This window comes from Chiloscyllium plagiosum, chromosome 33, assembly GCF_004010195.1.
Source record: "Chiloscyllium plagiosum isolate BGI_BamShark_2017 chromosome 33, ASM401019v2, whole genome shotgun sequence".
Lineage (NCBI taxonomy): Eukaryota > Metazoa > Chordata > Chondrichthyes > Orectolobiformes > Hemiscylliidae > Chiloscyllium > Chiloscyllium plagiosum.
In genome coordinates, this window is record NC_057742.1 from 10112521 (window position 1) to 10136128 (window position 23608).

The 23608-nt window shown below is 42.1% G+C and overlaps 1 protein-coding gene across 3 annotated transcripts in view; it reads right to left on the minus strand.

Annotated features, from left to right (window-relative positions):
* Positions 1-23608, minus strand: part of lrrc3ca (leucine rich repeat containing 3Ca) — a 62577-nt gene that overhangs the window by 3627 nt on the left and 35342 nt on the right. The window contains exon 1 of one of the 3 annotated variants that reach the window (XM_043674887.1): positions 6542-6678. The exons of the other annotated variants lie outside the window; for them this stretch is intronic. The gene's annotated coding sequence lies outside the window, so the exon portion shown is untranslated. Of the gene's footprint in view, positions 1-6541; positions 6679-23608 lie in introns of those variants that run through there. 3 annotated transcript variants of the gene reach the window in all.

Genomic DNA, 23608 nt, shown 5'->3' on the forward strand with positions numbered 1-23608 from the left:
ATTTTCCATCCCCTTTCTCCTCAAGAATCTATCTCTGCCTTAAAATATTTAAAGATTATGTATCCACTGCCATTTGAAGAAGGGAATATTAAAGTCTCACAAATCTCGAAGAAATGTTTAAAACGGGCCCCCTCTCAATGTTTTAAACTATGACACTTAGTTCTAGATTCTCTCAGAAGAGGAAACATCCTTTCAATACCACCCAGTAAAGTCCCCTCACGATCTCATGTATTTCTATTAAGTGATCTTTGACTCTTCTAAACTCCAGAGGATACAGAGCTAGCCTGTCTAGACTTTCCTCATAAGGCAATGTGCTCTTTCCAGTTACTGGTCTCCTGAACCTTCTCTGAACTGCTTCCAATTTATTAACATCTTTCCATAAATACAGCGATCAGCACAGTTCACAGGACAGGATGTGGGTATTGTCTGCTAGACCAAAAAGCATGGTAGACTGGTTAGCAAGATGAGATCACATGGAATCCCGGGAGAGACAGCCACCTGGATAAAAAACTGGCTTGAAGATAGGAAACAGAGGGTGTTGGTGGAGGGTTACTCTTTGGACTGGAGGCCTGTGACTAGTGGTGTGCTGCAGGGATCAGTGCTGGGTCCACTGCTTTTTGCCATTTATATAAATGACTTTGATATAGGAGGTATGGTTAGTAAGTTTACAGATGACACCAAAATTGGGGGTGTAGTGGACAGTGAAGAAAGTTACGTCAGAGAACAACGGGACCTTGATCAGATAGGCCAATGGGCTGAGGAGTGGCAGATGGAGTTTAATTTAGGTAACTGTGAGGTGTTGCACTTTGTTAAGACAAATCAGGGCAGGATTATACCATTAAGGTAAGGTCCTGGGGAATGTTGCTGAAGAAAGAGACCTTGAGGTACAGGTTCATAGTTCTTTGAAAATGGAGTTGCAGGCAAATAAGATAGTGAAGAAGGCATTTGGCATGCTTGCCTTTATTGGTCAGAGCATTGAGTATAGGAGTTAGGAAGTCATGTTGCGGCTGCATAGGACATTGGTAGGTTACGTTTGGAACACTATGTTCAGTCTGGTGTCCCTGGTACAGAAAAGATGTTGTGAAACTTGGAAGGGTTCAGAAAAGATTTACAAGGATGTTGGTAGGTTTGGAGGATTTGAGCTGCAGGGAGAGGCTGAATAGGCTGGGGCTATTTTCCCTGGAACGTCAGAGACTGAGGGCTGACCTTATAGAGGTTTATAAAATTATGAGGGGCATGGATAGGGCAAATAGCCAAGGTCTTTGTTTCAAGGTAGGGATAATAAAACTAGAGGGCATAGGATATATGAATAGGAAGGGTTGAGAGGGATATGGGTCATTTGCTGGCAAATGGAACTAGCTATTAGCTTAGGTCATCTGGTCAGCATGGACAAGGTGAACTGAAGGGTTTGTTTCTGTGCTGTACAACTCTATGACTCTATCTATTGTCCATTCCTAATTGTTCAGAGGGCAGGTAAGTTTCCACCACATTGCTATGGATCTGGAGTCACACGAAGGCCAGACCAAGTAAGGACAGCTTCCTTCCCTAAAGGACATTAGTGAACCAAATGACTTTTTCCTGACAATGGAATCATGTATATCATTAAACTCTTAACTCCAGATTGTTTTTAATGAATTCAAATTCTGCCATCTGCTGTTGCAGAGTTCGAAGCCAGGTCTCCAGGACATTACCTGGGTCTCCAGAATAACGAGTATACCACTAAGTCATCGCCTCCCCAGTAAGAATATTGCCATGATGCCACTGACGGAGAAGGCCATCTGTACCCCAGAGTAACTCCAATCCTTTTTAGAGTATTGCAATTTTTCACTGGCTGGGAAAGCCAGTCCTGCACTACTGAAGCAATGAGCTAAGCCAGCTCATATGCTTCCAGTGGTCAAAGAAGTACAATTTACAAAGAAAATATGCAGAAATGCAAAGGTTTATAGAGGGAGTTGACAAGCCAGCTCAATTGTTTACTCCCTTCACCATCGATGCATTCTGACTGTAGTATGTACCATCCAAACTGCAGCAACTCACTGAAACATCTTCGACAGCAGCCGCCAAATCCACCACCTCTAACCCCCTTAAAGGACAAAGGCAGCTGAACACCGCAAACCTCTGCATGATTGCCTCCAAGCCACAACCTGGCTTAAAATGACATTGCTGTTTCTTAACTGATGCTTGGTCCAAATGCTGGGACTCCCTTCCTAACAGCACTGTGGGTGACCTTCTCAACATCACTGGGGCAGTGATAGAAGAAGGTGACTCACCACCTGGTTCACAAGGTCATTTAGGGATGGGCAATGAAATGGTCAACAATGTCCACAAAAATATTTTTAAAAGAAGGACCATACAACTGCATGTGTTGGCAGACTCAGTTGCTGGAAACTCTGCTCTAATGCTATCGATGCTCACAGCACGTGGAGTACCTCCTACAACATGAACGTTCATGAGTCCTCTGAAAGCAAGTTATGATTTTTTTTTTAAAATACATTATTTGTTGCATTTTCTGTTTGCAATTTGGGTAGACAATTTACCCAATGAGTGCATGATACAGTTGCAATCCTTAGATGGAAAAGATTCTTAAAGCGTCATTGGTATTGGCTGGCAGGGAAATGGCAGACGGAACAGGACTGAAGATTCCCAACCAGTTGGCATGGGCAGTGTAAGTTACTGATAGGCAAGGCAGAGAAACTCGTACATTAACATCAGCGTATTAGAATGCTTTGTGCTCTGGGAAGCCAGTCTGTCAACAGCGCAGGAACCTGCCAACTTAAGTGCAAGTTTAAACAAGCAAGCTGATCCTTGAAACTCCCTTGGTAAGCCATTGGCAAACTGAAGCAATGCTGAACATCTCAGATTGCATCTCTAGCATCAGTGATGAGACAGAAATTGCTTCCCCTGAGTGGCCACAGAATAGTGAATGTCCCTGTCCAGTCAACTTGCTGTGGATCACTGTGGAGCTGAGTACCCATGTTGGTTCTTCCCCTTCCTCTCCCATTGTGTTGGGCAGAAGATCCACAGAAGACATGAGAAATCAATATCTGTTGCTATATGTTCTGCCAGGGTTTCTGCAGCTGTTGGCTAGTGTGAAATGTTCCTTCCTGACACTGAGAAATGGTGCCTTATTTCGTTCTGGTGAGCCGGTAACAACAGGAAGCTGCAGGATGTGGCATTGAGGCCTGAGAGTTGCTAATAGGATGGTTCAACCTGCTGTTGTAAATTGGGCTGAAGTTCTGAGGAAATTGCATAAAAAGATTGTTGGCAGTCCCTCAGGAGACATCATGGGAGGCATTAACCATGGGGTCATAGAGCAAAAGGCCCACTGAATCAACACTAATCCCGCCGTCCAGCACTTGTGTGTTGGTTCAAGTCTTGTGGTGTTGGTTCAAGTCAACTACCATAAGCCCCAAAACATATAAAAGTCCTTACGGTTGACTGCAACAAAATAGCTTTCTCTAAATCTCAAAGGGTCCCGACTCCCACTCCATTCCTCACATTGTCCATCTCTTTTGAGCAAGAATACCAATTGAGAAATTACTTGTGCAAAATTATGAATCATTCAGTAGTTGCAGATTTTCTTATAATGAATTGCATTGAAATTGCTCCAAATTCATTATAAAATGTTTTAAGTCTTTCTCTTAGTAGCATCAAGTTATAAAGTGAAGAGTCAAAATCACCCTAATATAAGAAAATTGCAAAGATCTGACTTTTCAAAGCATATATTCTCATTTTGTAAATCGAAATGTTCAATGAGGCACCATTGAAATCATTCCAGCTAACATTGTGACTCTGTAATTCCAGAAATGGATTATATGTCTGTGATTATTACATTGACAACTGTGTTACCATCTTATGTGTGCAGAGGATCGATTAAGATAAGCATTAACCAAACATTGAAATGTAATTTCTGAAAAGATTTTAAGGCTTTGCCTTAGCTTGACCCCGTAAAGAAAAGTGGTTCAAGATGAATTATATGCAGAATAAGAGTGCATTGTGCTGTTCCTCCATTTTAACATCTTAAAGTCTTCCTGGAGCTACTGTAAGGTCCTTTCCCAGGCTCCTGGTGATAGTCCAATGCAGCAACAGCAAGAACGACATTTGTACATTCATCTAGTGTTTTTCAAAACCACTGGATTACAGCAGTTACAAAGTGCTCTATACCCAACAAAATACTTTTTGAGCACAGTCACTTTGGCAATGTTAATAGAGTCATAGAGATGTACAGCACGGAAAGAGGCCCATCAGTCCAGCTTGTCTATGTCGACCAGATATCCTAACTCAATCTAGTCCCACCTGCCAGCGCCCAACCCATATCCCTCCAAACCCCTCCTATTCATAAACCCATCCAAATGGTCTTTTAAATGTTACAATCGTACTAGCCTCCACCACTTCCTCTGGCAGCTCATTCCATACACACACCAACCTCTGTGTGAAAAAGTAGCCCCTTAGGACTCTTTTATATCGTTCCCCTCTCACCTTAAACCTATGCCCTCTAGTTCTGGACTCCCCCACCCCAGGGAAGAGGCTTTGTCTATTTATCCTGTCCATGCCCCTCAAGATTTTATAAACATCTATCAGGTCACCCCTCAGTCTCTGACACTCCAGGGAAAACAGCCCCAGCCTATTTAACCTCTCCCTATAGCTCAAATCATCCAACCCTGGCAACATTCTTGTAAATCTTTTCTGAATCTTTTCAAGTTTCACAACATGCAGCAACCAATTTACAAACAGTAAGCCCCCACAACAAAGTGAGAATGGCCAGAAAATTGTTTTGTGATGTTAATATTAATCAAGAAGACACTGGGGATAACTTCCTACTCTTCTATGAAATAGAACCATCGGATCTTTTATGTCCAGCAGAATGGCTTCAGTTTAACATCTCTAAAAGTTGTTAACAGATCAAACCTTCAAAAGTGCAGTATTCCATCAGCACTGCACCACAATTTCAGCTTCATTTTTGTGTTCAGGCTCTGCCACTGGACATGAGTGTAACCTTGGGACTTAGAGACTGGAGACCAGAGACCACGTCATGGAGGGTTGAAAGTAAGAAAGTAGGTAAGGAGCCCACATGGGCCTTACCTCCCCACCTGCATGCAACAATCAGGCAAGTTGTGGTCCTAGTAGATAGGGAGAAGAGAAATCAAGGCAAAGATTGGAAGTTGTGTTGTGCATTATTCTCTGAAGATATTCTACTTTTGCAATTTAAGCTAAGCCAATAGAAGAGGGTTCTGCTCATAATACTTAAGCATAGCTTTCTGCAAATTTGCAAGTATCTGAAACACCAATATTCTTAGCTTTCGGTGATTTGGTATTTACTTACCTGATGTAAATGCACTAAAAGTGAACCTTTCAAAACCTCCAGATCCACATAAGTTACAGGACAATGAAGTTATTGAGTTTGATCATAAAGGTTAATCTTTGCTGATAAGATTGTCATGATGTCAGGGATATACCTAACCCAAAGCCTGTTATTTGGATGCTCATGCCCCAACTTTAAAAGTGCTTTCCTAAATTTAAGTAAATTTTCCTTTTTGACAATGGGAGTAAACAGTTTGTGTTTGAAAATTCTCCATTGTCTGCTGCCATCCTTCCCTACCCAGAGTTAAGGGTGGAAACTGTCTCACTGTCAACATGGTATATGGTGTGGTGGGGTTGATCAGAACCATCTGAGATGCTTTTCACTGTCACTGATCCTTCTTAGGGGTTTTTTAATCAAATTACTGGCAGCTCAACAACACCTCCTCAAGGGCAATTAGGAACAGGCATTAGAATACTGGCCAGCCAACAATGTCTATGTCCCATGAGTGAATATATTAAAAAAGCCTTCAGGAGAAAAGAGGCTAAATCTGGATAAACAGAACAGATTTATTACACGATGGTTAGTTACATCACATCTAAGAATCATGCTTGTCTCTCATGGGACATCAGGTTCAAGAGTAAGCACGCATTACTATTGGGTGCCTGGACATACATGGTTCGCCAGCTTAGAACAACACCTGGTTAGCTTCTCCCAGGAACAGTCCTTTATACCCTAATGGGTGGAGGTTATTTTATAATGTCAGTTAACTCTTTCAATTACCAACTGCCTTATACAATGTACCCCATAGGTATTGAAAACTTGTCCAACACCAATAGAAGTGAAATGCCTCTGTGTTCACTCCCTGGTCTGTGTTGAAGGTAACCAAGGTTAAGTTGGCCAATTCAGACACATGGGGGACATAGTATGAGGCAGAAAGGCAGGTAGAGAATACAGCTTTTCCATCAACACAGACTGAACTGTGAATCCCTACAGTGTTTACACTGACTGGAGCTCTAACCTTAGACAAGCTAAATCCACTTATTTATATCCTCAATGTGCTAAGTTCATTCTATTTATACCCTCAAAGAGGACATGAGTCAGACAGTGATCACGATCTTGTGACTGTAACAGTATGTGAGGTCAATTTCTGTTCCTCAGGGTGTTAAAGATTTAGGAAGTACGACAGCTAAACAGTTATTTCCAAATAATACATCAGAGAGCGATAAAAGCAAAACCTACCTAATTATGAGTTAGCATGGTCTGGGCAGGTCTGAGCAGCCTTTAGACCGGTGTCAGTTAGCTGGCAATACATTCTCAGCCCTCTACGTAATGCAAAGCTCCCTTACAGCCCTCAGTCTCCACCTCTCATAGGCAGGCTGGCACTTTCAATATCCAGCTTACAAAAGCAACAAAAGGAAAATAAAACTTACATTTACACTGCCCTTTTCACCAGCATCTGACTTCCCAATTATAGCCAATAAAATGATAAGTGCAGTCAATGTGATGAAGGAATCATTGCAGCCAATTTACTCACAGTAAACTCCCAGAAATAGCAATGTGATAGTGAGTTGATTATCTGTCTTTAACGATGTTGATTGAAGTCCATGTTAATTTATTTAGTGAGTTTGATTTTGGCCAAGACACTAGAAAGAACTCCGCTGCTCTACTTTGATGAAGTATCAATGGAAAGGTTTACTACTGTAACTCTTGGTATCCACCCCATAAGGTGTCAGGAACAATTGCATGCACAGGCACATCCCACACATCAATCATTGCCACATCCACAATTACTTCTGTAGCCTCTCCAGTCAATGCCAGGAGCTTGGCATCACTTTAATTGCACTAAGCAACAGAGAGGAAAGGAAATCATAATTTGCCAGTCGCAGCTCATCCCAATTCCCAAGCTGTGCTTGGATGTCAGTCTCAGTGAGATTTTAATGTTTTCTTTCAGTGCTGTTTCTTCAGCATGATCCAGTATGTTAGGGCCAAGTCAAGTGAGTCCCTGGGCTGCCTGGATAGTTCATAATCTAGTTCCCAAAATTCTTAATCACAGATTCAATGGCTTGATTCTGACATTGAAGAATAAAGTTTGCCTTAATTATTTCATACAAAATGAATTTTTTAATCCATTATGTGTTATTTAAGTAATTATTACAAACAATTCTCTCCATGAGACTGAGATGTAACTGAGAATTTCACTTCTTGAAGAAATCATTTATATACCATCAGCATTTGCTGAATTGTCTCTATCTTGTGTTACTGAAGAAACTGTTGATAAATCACAGACAAAATTAATTCAAGAACTTGTAACTGGTTAAGGACAGCACAGACTTAAATTGGATAATCTGAATGACATAATAGTCTTGTGATGTCTAATTGCAACACAAATGGGATACATGGATTTGACTTACTTAAAGATTTCCAATGGTTTATTTACAGCTAAACCAGTACAGATATTATAAAGTTAAAAATCAAAAACACCAGGTTATAGTTCAAAAGATTAATTTGGAGGCACTAGCTTTCGGAGCGCTGCTCCTTCATCAGTTGGTTGTGAAGCAGGACAATAAGACACAGAATTTATAGAGAAAGATTACAGTGTCATGCAACTGAAATGATATATTGAACAAACCTGGATTGTTATTAAGTCTTTCATCTTTTAGAATGGGATACGGGTTTTGGTTCATTAAGATGTAAATTCCAGAACTTCTTTTAAGTCACATTCTCAAGATAACTTAAGGGTTTATAAAACAAAGGTGACATCTCTGGTTATGGTAACCTTGTATTCAGAGTATGGCTTTCAAGTGTGACATGGCAACACAGAAATCTTGTTTTGTTTTATCCCACACTTCAGGACAAGTGTTGTAATAGTGTGAATGATGTATCTGATTAGATCATCTGATCTGGGATAATGTGGTGACAGTGTCACATGGTTCACACCCATTTGGCACACATGTTCCTGAAAGTTTGCCCGGATACTGCGTTCCATTACGAGAAATAATTTCTTCATGTAGACCAAACAGGTAGCACATGGTACTCAGCGTGCCTGCCACAGATACACCTGAAGTGTTCTTTATCTTTCTGACCATTGGAAATTTGGGGAAAGGGTCAGTGAGCAAGATAAACTCCTGCCCATTCATGGGCAATAGGTCAGTGGTGATTTTGGATGAAGGAACAGATGAGACCTCATGAGGGTGTAGAGGTTACTTATGTTGCTGTGGCTCACGGGTCTGACATGTCTCACCCACCTTCACTAATCTCTCAATGCCACCCTTCACCAGGAGATAAAATTACATGCCAGTTCTCTCACCCTATTCTGTGCCCATTTGTCCTTGTGGCAGAGAGTTTTACAAACAAATACTTGATCCCTGTAAAAACCTTTTAAAAATTTTGCAAATTGCCATGACCATTGGATGCTGGGATAACGCCAGTGTTCCTTTTTTGGAAAGTACTGTTGATGTCCACTTGAGAGGTCCGTAGTTAAACATCACACACAAAAAGCTATCTCAGGACAGCAGTGGAGTATGAAACTCATTTTTGTGGTCAGTTTTGGGGTGAGCAGAATAACTTCAATGGGAGAAAGAATGAGAATTGTTTGAAGCAAAGAATGAATGGAAATATCTCACATTATATTGCATGTGAGCTAAGACACTTAGTGAGCTTTCCATTATTAATGTAAAAATTCTGCATGCAGTGTCTATGGCCACTGCCAGTGATGGTAGTATAATCGTTCAATTTGTCACAGAAATACTTCTTACAAATTATTGGCTCTTGGGGTGTAGTGGCAATGCCCCAGCCTTTGGGTCAGAAAGTCAGCATTCAGGTTCCACCTGTAATGGAGGTGTCTGAACAGAGTCAAGTAAAATTATATATCTTTGTCAAATTGCAAATTAACCTTCGAAGCCGGGTCTGTAAAGTGCAGACTTTAATTGTTCTGTAACGTGATAACATCAATTAAGGCTTAATAGCTAGGTGCTGTCAATATTCTCTCATGGGGTCTCAGCTCTTTATTCTTCTGAACTTTCAATCATTACAAAACATATGGTCTGCAGTGAGCGGAATAACATCAAACAGAAGTAGGTGACCTTATTTTTCCTGTTTGTCTATTATCTAAAAACATGACTTTGACTTTTAATATCTTTAATTTTATTAGCTTTCCTTTTTCTACCTATCCTGGAGATGCGGCAGTGCAAGATAAACAGATACGATCTGTTCCTGAATCAACTAATCCCAGAGTAAAGCCTAGCCACAGCCATAGCCTTGGAGAATGTAAGGACTGCAGATGCTGGAGATTAGAGTTCGAGAGTGTGGTGCTGGAAAAGCACAGCAGGTCAGGCAGCATCTGAGGTGCAGGAAAATCGACATTTCAGGCAAAAGCCCTTCATCTTGTGACTACTCATTGTCACATTTACTTGCATTTATTCCAGGTAAGGCCTTATTCGAGAGGTTTGCAACATAATGCATACAGCAAGTTCAAGATGGATCAAAGGCATTCATGTTTCAAAACACCATCTTTGAATGTAAGTGCAGACACATTTACAAAATCTGCTTAAGTCACCCATTTCTGGCTATTCATGAACAATGGATCAGAGCAAAACACAATGCTGGGTGGGTTGTGATTTACGAGGATTGTGGGAAATCTGGGCCAGCCAGTGTGTGCAGAGCTTTGTGATCCAGGGAGGAAGTGATGAGTGACGCGTCGCTAATTTCTCTTGCAGCACCTCCTCCATACTGCTGACAGCTCACCTATTCGCCATTTAACTATTAGAAAAGAATGAGATTTTGTTAATCTTTTTTTCTGCATCAGCTCCTAACATCACACATACAATTATTTTGCACTCAGGCAGTAAGGTTTCACCAATGGTTTGGGGCTTCTTGCATTTTGCTGCAAGCTCAGCCGCCAGGTAATTAGCCTCTTGGGTTTTATCCAAGCCCTGCATACACTCCATCACATTTTGGGCTGGTCTCATAGAATCTCTACAGTGTGGAAACAGGCCATTCAGTCTGTTGAGTCCAAACCAACCCTCTGAACAGCATCCTACCCAGTCCCACACCCCTTCCCCTTCCCCATCCCCATAACAGAGCATTTCCCATGGCTATCTGTACATCTCTAGACTGTGGGAGGAAACTGGAGCAGCCGGAGGAAACCCACACAGACACCGGGAGAATGTGCAAACTCCACACAGACAGTCTGTCCAAGGCTGGGATCGAACCTAAGTCCCTGGCGCTGTGAGGCAGCAGTACTAACCACTGAGCCACCATGCCACTAAATGCTTGATGTTTTGTTCTCTCAAGTTCTTTAAGTACTGAATGTGTTTATTCAGAAGAGATGGATGTTTTGTCTGTAACTATTATACTTGGTAGGAGACACTGAGGACCGCAGATGCTGGAGATCAGAGTTGAAAAGTGTGGCATCAGAAAAGCACAGCCATTCAGGCAGCATCCAAAGAACAAGAGAGTCGATGTTAAACAGAAGCTGCTGGGATGCTGCCTGACCTGCTGTGCTTTTCCAGCACTTCACTTTTTGACCCTGTTATACTTTGTACCCTCACAGTGCTTGCCAACTCCTCTCTGCAGTTGAGAAATTCAGGAAATGGGCAAGCAGCATTTCCTGCCCCTGAAAGGCCAGATAGCTCTCAATGTACTCTTTCTGAACAGCTCTTGCTTTTTTTCCCTTTGCATTCAGATGTTTCATCAACTAAATTAGCAAAGGAATTGGTTTTATTTTACAAGAAACTTATCTGTTTCTTCTTAGAATCTAAGATTTAGATCAATGGCATAACTTAAACAAAATTGCAAAAATATTCACTTTAAAATCCGTGCTAACGTGAAATCATATCCAGGCAGGCAGAGATCAACAGCCATTGCAAATGCGTGCCTCTTGAAATACAATCTGTGATCCTGCTCAGGCTGAATGGTTGGTCCTGTGCATACATAAGTGGGCTGCAAAACTAAATGGGTTTCCCTTCTCGGGACAGCATCGGCAGTCTGTGGAGGCTTGTGTATGTGCTGCCTGCCTGTGCCAGCAGACACTAGCTTCAATAATAAACACTGAGGCTCCAGAGGAGATCAGAAACACAGACACAGTCTCAGTGCTCAAGTAAAGCAGCGCTGCTTCCCGCAATGTTTGTGGCTCAGTTCTCACCTTGCCCTGGCTCTCTGGTCGAAAATCACTGATACACAGGACCCATTCCCTCCTTTTCACACCTTAATTTATACCCATTTTGCATCTTAATATAGAACATAGAACAGTACAGCACAGCACAAGCCCTTCAGCCCACGATGTTGTGCTAAGCATTTATCTTAATTGAAGATCAACCTAATCCACACACCTGTCAATTTACTGCCATCCATGTGTTTGTCCAGCAGTCACTTAAATGTCCCTAATGTCTCAGACTCTACTATCACTGCTGGCAGTGCATTCCATGCACCCACCACTCTCTGTGTAAAGAACCTACCTTTGACATCTCCCCTAAAGCTTCCTCCAATCACCTCAAATTTATGACCTCTCATGACAGCCATTTCTACCCTGGGGAAAAGTCTCTGGCTGTCTACTCTATCTATGCCTCTCATTACCTTGTACACCTCTATCAAGTCACCTCTCTTCCTTCTTCTCTCCAGTGTGAAAAGCTCACTCACCCTCTCTCCATAAGACAAGCCCTCCAGTCCAGGCAGCATCCTGGTAAATCTCCTCTGCACCCTCTCTAAAACATCTGCAGCCTTCCAATTATGATGTGACCACAACTGAACACAATATTCCAAGTGTGATCTAACCAGGTTTTTATAGAGCTACAGCAAAACCTCGCAGCTCTTCAACTCCGACCCCCTGCTAATGAAAGCCAAAACACCATACACCTTCTTAAAAACCCTATCAGCTTGGGTGGCAGATTCGAGGGATCTATGTATGTGGACCGCAAGATCCCGCTGTTCCTCCACACTGCCAAGAATCCTGCTTTTAACCCCATAACCTGCATTCAAATTTGACCTTCCAGAATGTTTTCTCTTTCTCCATCATTAACAACCCCTTTGTTTTTTGTACCAGGCCTCTGCTTCTGCCAAATGTTTTTTAAAAAATTCCGACACCTTTGTGGAGAGAAGCCGTATCAGGCTTGAAACACTTCCCTGGTTTCTCTCTCTGCACAGACCCTGCCAGGCCTGCTGAGTTTCTTCAGCATTCTCTGTATCTCTGTTTCAGATTTCCGGCATCCTCAGTATTTTGCCTTTACGGTGGTAAGGGATAGGAATTCATTTTGGGTGGTGACATAGTAGGAGTGAGATTAGATCAGCCGCAGCCAATGTTTGATCTGCAGTTCCATTTCAGTCAATGAGTTGAAACATACTGCTGTGCAAGCATTTTGAACAGTAGGTTCAGCAGGTAATCAGACACTTGAGAAAAGAAATTGGTTGGATATGAAATAAAAAGGAAGCAGGACTAATTGGGCAGCATTTTCGAAGAGCTAGCATGGGCGGGATGGACTGAATAGTTTTGTGTGCTGTGAGGGTATCTTTTGGGAGGGGTGACCAGGACCCCAAATGATGGCGTGAGCTGAAACTTTGAATTCCGATGCAGCTCTGACTGAGTTATAATAACTGTGGCCTAATGGCTTCTTTCCACACTGTAGAGAATCTATGGAAAGATCCCCCCCTCACATTCACATGTCCCTCTCTGCCCCCCAAGTTCTCACTTGGGAGCTGTAGCAGTTTTCAACCTTCCACATTAGATGGAAGTGAGAAAAATATCTGCCCACTGTCTACCCCTCTTCTGCGGTTATGCTCGTGCCCAGGCATCCTTGAAAATGGAGTATGCAGTGCCCATCCATGCTCTCAATGCCTTTTGAGAGAGGTGGGCACCGAGAGGGACACAATGCTTTATCTCCCCCTCCATCTCCATTTTGATTTAATCCCTTCCCTCTTGCCCTACCTCCCCCTCACCTCTGACAGTGTGCATTGCTCTTAACAGACTTTGTACATAAAATCTGATTGGCTATACAAGTGTTTCACTGGTGGCAGTTAGTACTGAAAAAAAAACATGAGAAAAGTCACGGTGATTTGGGTGGTGGGAAAGTCGCTTGCCTTTGCGTGAATGCACTTTTAGATTAGATTAGATTACTTACAGTGTGAAAACAGGCCCTTCGGCCCAACAAGTCCACACAAACCCTCCAAAGAGCAACCTATCCAGATCCATTTCCCTACATTTACCCCTTCACCTAACACTACGGGCAATTTAGCAAGGCCAATTCACCTAACCAGCACATCTTTGGACTGTGGGAGGAAACCGGAGCACTTTTGGGTAAAGAGATAAGAAAAAAGTGACAGTCATTCCATGCTGGTTACAAAGTTTCAGATGCTAAAGGTACAATCTGAAAGGGACCTGAGCGAAAAGGGGGTGTGAAAATTCCCATGAGGCCGATCTCAACATCCGGAGCAACTCCCTGTCACTTTGATGTACCTTTGCGTGACAAATTGTTTGGAATTTGGCATGCTTGAGTTGTCCTGAAGAATGCAAGAAGAAAGACCTTAACAAGCAATCTCTCTCTGTTCAGATAATAATCCTAATTTTGAATCTAAAATATTTTAATCAGCATGAGTAACCCAGCACATGCATTGGGTTGCTTTCTGCGTACTGATTTACATTTGTTTCATCATTTATTTATTAAGAACATAGGAATAGAACTTCGGAACAGGACTAAGCCCATCAGTTGATGAGTTGTAACATACTATCAGGCAAACATTTTCAACAGTAAGTTCAACAGGTAATTGGACACAGACATGAAAATAGATATTGTGTGAATATGGAATAAAAAGGAAGTGGGTCTAATCGGGCTGCACTTTCAAAGGGCTAGCACAACACAATGGGCTGAATAATTTTTTTTTGTGTTGCAAGGGTTTTTGTCAGGGCTTCCTAAAGTGGGGCTGGGGCTAAGATCCAGGTTTGTTGTCTGCCCCTCAAAACCCTTAACTCACTTTGTCTCTCAAAATATATTTTTCAGATGCTGTTAGCCCTTTTAAATACTCATTGATTGTTTATTATTCTGTGGCAAATTGCTCCCCATAAATTGTTACCAACTGGCTCTCTGTCTCCAGCACACCCGATTCATGCTCTGGAATTAGCCCAAAGCAGCTGTTTGTTCCCTGCAGATCGGACTCACTACTCTGCATATTTGGCTTTCTATTATTCATCCACACAATCTGTACAACAGCCGTAAGTGGCACTTTTATTTTAGCAGGTCTAAATAATTTATGAATGAACCTGCTAACAAGGCAATGAAGGATGAGGTAATCAATATGCTTCTGTTTTCAATTGCATTTTTAAGTGTGTGAATTGCTTCTGTCACATTACCGTGGATATTGATACTGTTTAGGATTTTAGAATTGGCGCTCATTTGACCTGAACTAATTTAAAACAAAATGTTCAACCTATTTTCCTCATCAACCCACTCAGAGATGTTATTACACACCTCTGGAGCAGGTAGGACTTGAACCCAGGACTCCAAGTCTAGGGACACGATCACTGCACCACAAGAGGGCCTTGGAATGTACAGCAGGTCATTCAGACCTCCAGGAAATGTTTTTCTGTTTATTTAGATGATGAGGAACCTGAATCCCTGCTGTTGATTCCATATTTCCTTGGCACACATTCCTAATAAAATCCAGTCATCTCAGTTTTGAAGGTTTTTCGAGAGGGGGGGGTGTTGAGTGGGAAAGTTTCAGATTCCCACTGCCCTCTGTTGGGGAAATACTTCCTGTTTACTCTCGAGAGTGGGGAGGCCCAATGTAGTGGATGTTTCCGCCTCTAATCTCTCTCCTGTGCCTGAGGAACACTGGCTCCCCCAGAGGGAAACCTAACCTTAGGACAACACGAGACAGAGACAGAGAGATGGAGTTGAGGTGTAGAACACACATCATCCAAATAATAAGTGAGAAACAGAATTATCTCAGGTCAACCAAGCACCAATCCCAAACACTTAGGCAATATCACAAAGCTGGTCTAATGTGGTAAAATTAATTCACACACTTAAAAATGCAATGCAAAACAGAAATGCATTGATTACCTCATCTCTCATTGCCTACTTAACATGTTTGTGAGGGATACAGTTTTCCATTTATTTTAACAGCATGTAGTTAACAAGAACTAAACAGCCTTCACATGCATGCTTGGTGGTGGTATAATGAGACCCTTTTATTCCTCACTCATGTGGGTTTAATGCTGCTTAATTACTTACATTAGTGATTAGAAAATGTCTACACCTCCCATGAGGACTCCTGTGGCGCAGTGGCAGTATCCCTTGCTTTGAGCTAGGAGGCCTGGATGCAGGACTTACCTGCTTTGGAGGTGTGTAATAGCATCAACAAACAGTTTGATTGGAAAAATATGCAGCACCCATTCGGGGATATGTACGCATTGGTAGTGCCCCAATGTCTGGGCCAAGAGGCGTAGGTTCAAGACTTCTCTGCTTTGGAGGTGTGTAATATCATCAATGAACAGGTTGATCAGAAAATATCTACACCATCCGTTAGCCCACCTGATGGTGAGCTTCCTTCTGCACCAATATATAAAGGGAAAGCAGCTAGTCAAGAGGACTATTGGCCCACTGAAGGCGAGACTAGAGTTATTGTCAAAGACCATCGGGAAATCGCAGACATACTAAACAATTACTTTGCTTCAGCATTCATAGCAGAAAAGGAGGAGAGCTTGCTGGAAGTCCCAAAGATATTAACAGAGGGTCAGGGACAGGGTCTAAATAAAATTAGCTGAAGTAAATCATCAATAATGGGGAAATGAATGGAACTAAAGAGTGACAAATCCCCAGCACCTGATAGTTTCCATCCACAGGTGTTAAAGGAGGTAGGAGAGCACATTATCAATGCCCCAACCATAATCTTTCAGAGTTCCTTGGATTCATAAATTGTATCTCTGGATTGGAAATTTGCTCAGGTCACTCCATTCTTTAAGAAGGATGACAGAGGGAAACTGGAGAATTACAGGCCAGCCAGCCTGACGTCTGTGGGTAGGGAAGATATTGGAGTCTACAATCAAGCATAGGGCAACAGATCACCTCAAAACAATTCAGTTAATCAGGGAGAGTTAGCATGGATTCACAGATTCATGAAGGGTTGGTCATGCCTGACAAGCCTCACCGAGAATTTTGAAGACAAAGTGTTGGACAGAGTTAAGTCAGTGGATGGTGTTTATATGAACTTCCAGAAGGCTTTTAATAAAGTCCCACACAAAAGGTTGTTGCCTAAGGTGGAAGCCTGTGGGATTGAGGGAAAATTATTGATATGGATGGGAAATTGTTTGAGTGTCAAGAAACAGAGAATTGGAATAATGGGTAAGTACTCAAATGGGCAGAATGTGACTAGTGGTGGCCCGCAGGTATTGGTGTTGGGGCCTCAATTATTCACAATATTGATTAAAGACTTGAAAAATGGCATAAAAAGTCAAATATGCAAATTTGCTGATGACACAAACCTGGGCAGCTTGTAGACAGTGTGGGTAACAGCATAAAGCTACAACAAGATATTGATTAGGTGTATGGGCAAAACTATGGCAGATGGAGTTTAATATAAACAAGTGTGAGATAATCCATTTCAAACCAATAAAAAGACAGGTCAGGACTTTTATATAGATTGTGCAAAGACAAATAGTGGATTTCTGACAAGATTTAGGGTGTTCAGGAGCTTAGCTCTTTACAATGCCATGAACAGGTGCAGGAAATTGCTTAAGTAAACTGGCCTATATTTAAAGGGCTGGAATATAGGGATGTAGACATTATGCTGCAGTAAATCAAAACCCTAGTTAGAGCCCACTAAGAGTACTGTGAGCAGATCTGGGCACTACCCCTTAGGAAAAATGTTTTGGCCCCGGAGGGAGTTCAACACTAGTTTACAAGGATGATAGCTGGACTTCAGGAGTTAGGTTATGAGGGGCGATTAGACAAATGAGCTTTTATTGTCTATAATTTAGAAGGTTAAGATCTCATCACGGTTTTCAGGTTATGAACAGGGAAAGACATGGGAGATAAAGGTAAACCATTTCCACTGGTTGACGGTTCTAGAACCAGGGGGCATAATCTAAGAATTAAGGCCAGGCCATTCAGGAGAGATGTTAGAAAGTACTTTTGTACACAAAGCATCATGGAAGATTGGAATTCTTTTCCTCAACTGGCAATCAATGCTAATTCAATTGTTAAATTTAAATCTGTGCTAGGCAGATGTTATTAAGGGTATTAAGTGGTATGGGCCCAAGGCAGGCACATGCAGTTAAGCCACAGATCAGCCATGATCTTACTGAATGGTGCAGCAGGCCCGAGGAGCTGAATGGCCTCCTCCTGCTCCTATGTTCCTTCCTATGATGCCTCTTGTAACAGTGCCCATGTGGCCATATGTCATGCATGGGCATGGGTCAGTAACTTTTTATCAAGCTGTCCAAACACACAGATTGTACATTTTAAGAAGTCCTGTAAGGGAAGATTATACAGAGTGAATGGTAGGTCCCGAAGGAGTACTGAGGAACAAAGGAACCTTGGTGTACAAGTCCATAATTCCCTGAAATTGTCAGCACAGCTAGACAGGGTAGTGAAGAAAGTGTATGGGACACTTTCCTTCATTAACCAGGTGTAGAACAAAGAAGCAAGGAAGTCTTGTTACAACCTTATGAAACATTGGTAATGCCAGAGATGGAATACCAAATGCAGTTCTGATTGCCAGATTACGGAAGGTCATGGCTGCACTGGAGAGTGTGCAGAGGAAATTCACCAGGATGTTGTCTGGAATGGAACGTCTCAGTTATGGGGAGATACTGGATAGGCTGGATTTGTTTTCTTTGGAATAGTGGAGTTTGACAGGGAGGAATTTGATTGAGGTTTACAAAAGTTTGAGAGGTATAGACACAGTAGACAATGTGAATCTTTTCGGCATGGCAGATGTGTCTAAGACTGGAGGGCATAGGCTTAAGGTGAGGAGTAAGAGATTTAGAGGAGATCTGAGAAACATGTTTTTCACAAAAAAGAAACAAAAAAGGACATGCTGCCTGAGAGGGTGTTGGAGGCAGGTATCCTCACAACACTTAAGAAGGATCTGGATGAACACTTAAAGAAGGGCTTATGCCCGAAACGTCGATTCTCCTGCTCCTTGGATGCTGCCTGACCTGCTGCGCTTTTCCAGCAACACATTTTCAGCTCTGATCTCCAGCATCCGCAGTCCTCACTTTCTCCTCGAACACTTAAAATGCCAAGGTTTGGTAGGCTATGGACCAAATGCAGATAAATGGCATTAGTGTAGATTGGCCTTTGGTCAGCAGAGATATGGTGGGCTGAAGGGTTTGTTTCTGTGCTGTATGACTCTATGATTCTAAATTTGGGCCTGATCCTGTTCTTATCCAATGCCCACTGAAATACTCCCACCAAATTCATCCTTGTCCCCTTCTCCCTTCTTCTAAATGCACCCTTTATATATTTAAAACGTTTCATTTGGTCCATACTATTACTATCCATAGTCTCCAGAAAATAATAAATAACACACTCAGTGAGCTGAACAAAAGTAATTACACTATCCGTTTGGTTTGATATGGTTAATCAGCTCCTTAGCAGGGCAGAAAAAGTCAATCCATCACACTAGTCATAAATCAAATAATAATCTTTCAATCTCGGTTCACTGCAGTCAAGATGTTTGAAATGGTCACCGGAATAGTTAACATTCATTATTCTGTTATGTGTATTTCTCCCTGTGTCACCAGAAACCAATCATTGGCAACATTAACCTTTGTTAATTACCCTATTTGTTCAATTATCTGTTCGTACAACTGGTAAATAAAAACATCAAAGTCTGCACACAGGAAATCACTGAAACTTTAAAGGTTGAGACTGTCCCCATATTTCTGACAGCATCAAAACAGGACTGAATCTCATACAGAATTACTGATAATGGACATTTAGATGGGAAACTGTATGAAACGTAGGATCCTCACCTATGTGATAACATCCATTTGAAAAAAAAAGCAAATTGTTATTTATTTGTCTCCTTCATAGAATGTAGGAACATAGTAACAGGAGTAGGCCATTCAGCCCCTCGGACCTGCTGTGCCATTCAGTAAGATCATGGCTGATGAGGCCTAACTCCATATACCTGCCTTGGGCCCATATCCCTCAATACTTTTGCTCAATAAAAGCTTGGCTATTACATATTTGAATTTAATAATTGAATGAGCATGGATTACCATTTGAGGAAGAGAATTCCCTTCTATCCCTTGAACTGAGGAGCATGTTTGGCCATTGCAGAGGACAATTAAGAGTCAACCACCTTGTTGAGCTCCAGAGTCACCATGATGACCAGCTCACATAAAGTTGGCAGATTTCCCATCCTAAAGGACATCAGTGAACTAGATGGATATTTTCAGTACCCAAAGTTGGGGTCTAACTAGGGTTTTGTATCATTGCAGTATGTCTACATCCCTACATACCAACCCTTTAGATAAGAAGGCTAGCATTTCATTAACTGCCAATGGTCAGATTTGAACCCATGTTCCCAGAACATTAATTTGGGACCACTACACCACCTCCTCCCATTAAATGTGGGTGACATTGGCGAGGCTAAATTTATTTCTTATCCCAATGGATGGTGTTTATAACAGCAGAGAATTCCAGAATACTAACCAGGAATAATGAAGGAATGGGATTCGGAGTGATGTATGATTGCGTTTGGCCTTCTCAGTGAAACATTGCCGAGGAAGGAGATACCTTTGGGATTGTTATATTGCAGTCACACAGCACAAGAAAAAGTGGCTACAGAGTCCATTTGTGAGTGTAACAAGTGTCAAAGTCATAGAGTCATAGAGATGTACAGCATGGAAACAGACTCTTCGGTCCAACCCATCCATGCCGACCAGATATCCCAACCCAATCTAGTCCCACCTGCCAGCACCCGGCCCATATCCCTCCAAACCCTTCCTATTCATATACCCATCCAAATGCCTTTTAAATGTTGCAATTGTATCAGCCTCCACCACTTCCTCTGGCAGCTCATTCCATATACGTACCACCCTCTGTGTGAAAATGTTGCCCCGTAGGTCTCTTTTATATTTTTCCCCTCTCACCCTAAACCTATGCCCTCTAGTTCTGGACTAGTGCTTTGTACTAAACAGTATTGACCCTCATGGATACTATTGGACTGCACCCAACAGACTTGACTCAGTTAGGTTTTACTCAATGGTAGCCCATGAGAAGTTGATTGAGGAGTTTTCCATTGACATGATGTGTAGGAACTCAAATGAAGATGGCTCTGGTGTTTGCCTATTTGAGATTACCTGGTTACTTAAGAGACATGCCATTACCATTAATTGCCAACCAAGGATTCTGCTATGAGCTGAAATACATTGTTCCATGATCTGAAGAGTTGTGAATGGGACTGTCAGTGAGGAGTTTCCATTATTGTCTTTATGAGTGTGGCAAGGATATTGAGGAAGCAGCTGAAGATGGTTGATTTATGAATACTTCAGTGATGAACACTTGCAGGTGTCCTGGACCGTGATGACTGATTTGTCTCCTTGTTATCTTGTAAACAGAGGGCAAACTGCAGACTTTGAGGTTAAAGTAAAAGTAATATCCTGAGCATAAGGCAATGGGCATTACTGAAAATCACAGACCACCGAAGGTTGTAACATGTATCCTCCCCTCAAAATTGCAATACAGTCTTTACCCCCATCATGTGAGAGTTATATGAAACAGACTTCTCAAAACTTTCACTGCAGCGCTCTGATTGTGCTGTGTATTAACTGCAACCATAAATCTGTTGCAATATTGTTCCACTGAGTGTATTTCAGGAAACTACGCTGAAAAGCATTGTTAACGTTGTGGGTGGCAATTTAGATGATGACATACAAAACTATTAGTCCCTAGTGAATTTCACTGTCGCTGTTCTTATTTTTAATGCATGAATTAATGTCGAGTGAGCAACCTGTGAGGTATGGAGGGTTTGAACCACAACAAATTCTGCTCGACTGGCTTCCGATGCCACCGACCCTGCTTTGTTTCCCCTCACCCTGTTTCTTTTCCTATCCCGGGATGCTGTATAGCTTTGGAGAAAGAGCTGGGAATGGAAATGGTGATGCAGAGCCTGAGTTGCTATGGCAAAATGTGTTTGTCCACATAAAGCAAACTCATTGTAGAGTCACAGTCATACAGCACAGGAACAGACAATCCCAAACTAAAGTAATCCCAAATCTGTAGCTTTACAATGTCACGGTTGAGACTGCAATATGTTTTCCTATTTTTTAGTTAAAAGGACAGCAATGTTCAACATTTAATTTGTTTCCTTATTTTCTGCTTTGTAACTATAATTCTGTACCTAGGTACCTTGTATCTAAGATGGCGCATATGAGACCACTTGTAAAATTTTGATTGACAGCAAAGGTAAAGATTGTTGGGGGGGGGGGCATACAGTACATGGAATGGTGGCCACAATTAGATGGAGGGGCCGATTGGAGCTTCTTTTGCTTCGAACTCTTGGGAGGACAATCAGCTGCTGGAAGGAGAGGACGAGTGAGATCAGGAAACTACACTCAGATCACAACCATGGTAGTGGGTGAGCAATGAGGTTAATGATCTGGGAGAATGCAATCAAATACGTTTGTGGGCTTTCTCCATCCAAATCATTTTGAATTATTGATTGAAATGAAGAAAACTGGTCACACACAATGTGTTTTATGAGACAGACAGAATGGAAGTTGGAGCCAAACCATTTCTACAACTCAGAATCAGAATGGTTTCCAGCAGAAGGTAACCTTGGTCTCAGTGTGTTTCTCTGAACATTCATTTCTGTACCAGAGTTTCTTAGAGAGATCTGTATTTTAAAATTGCCTCTGGGTGATTCATTTTTCAATAGGTCTTTCACATGAACTGTCACTTACAGTAGAACAGTGAGAGGTGTATAAGGTTATAAGGGGCATAGACAGAGTGCATCCCCTTAGACAAAGGGTCAATTAAAAGGGAACATATATTTCATGTGAAAGACAGGAGGTTTAGAGAGGATTCGAGGAAATCTCTTTCACTCAGAAGGTCGTGTGTGTCTGGAATGCACTGGCTGTGAGGGTAGTTGAGGTGGGTAACATCAAAGCCTTTACAAAATACTTGAATGAACATTCAAAATGTCATGACATTGAAGACGATGGGACTAACGTGAGAAGATAGACTCGTGTCAGATAGTAGTGTATTTTTGTCGGAACAGGCTTGATGGCCCAAAGGAACTTCTCTGCACTGTGTCATTCAATTGATTCTGTAAATTTAGCTGAACTTTGTCTTCATTCTTTCATGGGGCATGGATGTCCTAGGGCAAGGCCAACACTTGCTGAACTGCCATTGATCTGAATGGTGCATTTTAAATGGCAGTTAAGAGTCAACTGCATCTGTACAGATCACATGTTGACCGGACCAGGTAGAATCATAGAGTCATAGAGATGTGCAGCATGGAAACAGACCCTTTGGTCCAACTAGTCCACGCCAACCAGATATCCTAATCTGGTTCCATTTGCCAGCACTTGGCCTATATCCCTCCAAATCCTTCCTATTCATGTACCCATCCAGATGCCTTTGAAATGTTGCAAATGTATTAGCCTCCACCACTTCGTCTGGCAGCTCATTCCATACACATACCACCCTCTGCATGAAGAGGTTGCCCCTGAGGTCCCTTTTATATCTTTCCCCTCTCACCCCCCTAAACATTGCCCTCTAGTTCTGGACTCCCCCACCCCAGGGAAAAGACTTTGTCTATTTATCCTATCCATGCCCTGCATGATTTTGTAAACCTCTGTGAGATCACCCCTCAGCCTTTGACGCTCCAGGAAAATCCGCCACACCCGATTCAACCTCTCCCTATAGCTCAAATCCCCCAACCCTGGAAACCTCCTTGTAAGTCTTTTCTGAACTCTTTCAAGTTTCATAACATCCTTCCGATAGAAAGGAGACCAGGATTGCACGCAATATTCCAAAAGTGACCCAACCAATGCCCTGTACAGCTGCAACATGATCTCCCAACTTCTGCACTCAATACTCTGATCAATAAAGGAAAGCATACCAAACACCTTTTTTACAATCCTATCTACCTGCGTCTCTACTTTCAAGGAGCTATGAACCTGCACGCCAAAGTCTCTTTGTTCAGCAACACTCCCCAGGACCTTACCATTACGTGTATAAGTCCTGCTCTGATTTGCTTATCCAAAATGCAGCACCTCACATTTAGCTAAATTAAACTCCATCTGCCACTCCTCAGCCCATTTGCCCATCTGATCAAGATCCTATTGTAATCTGAGGTAAC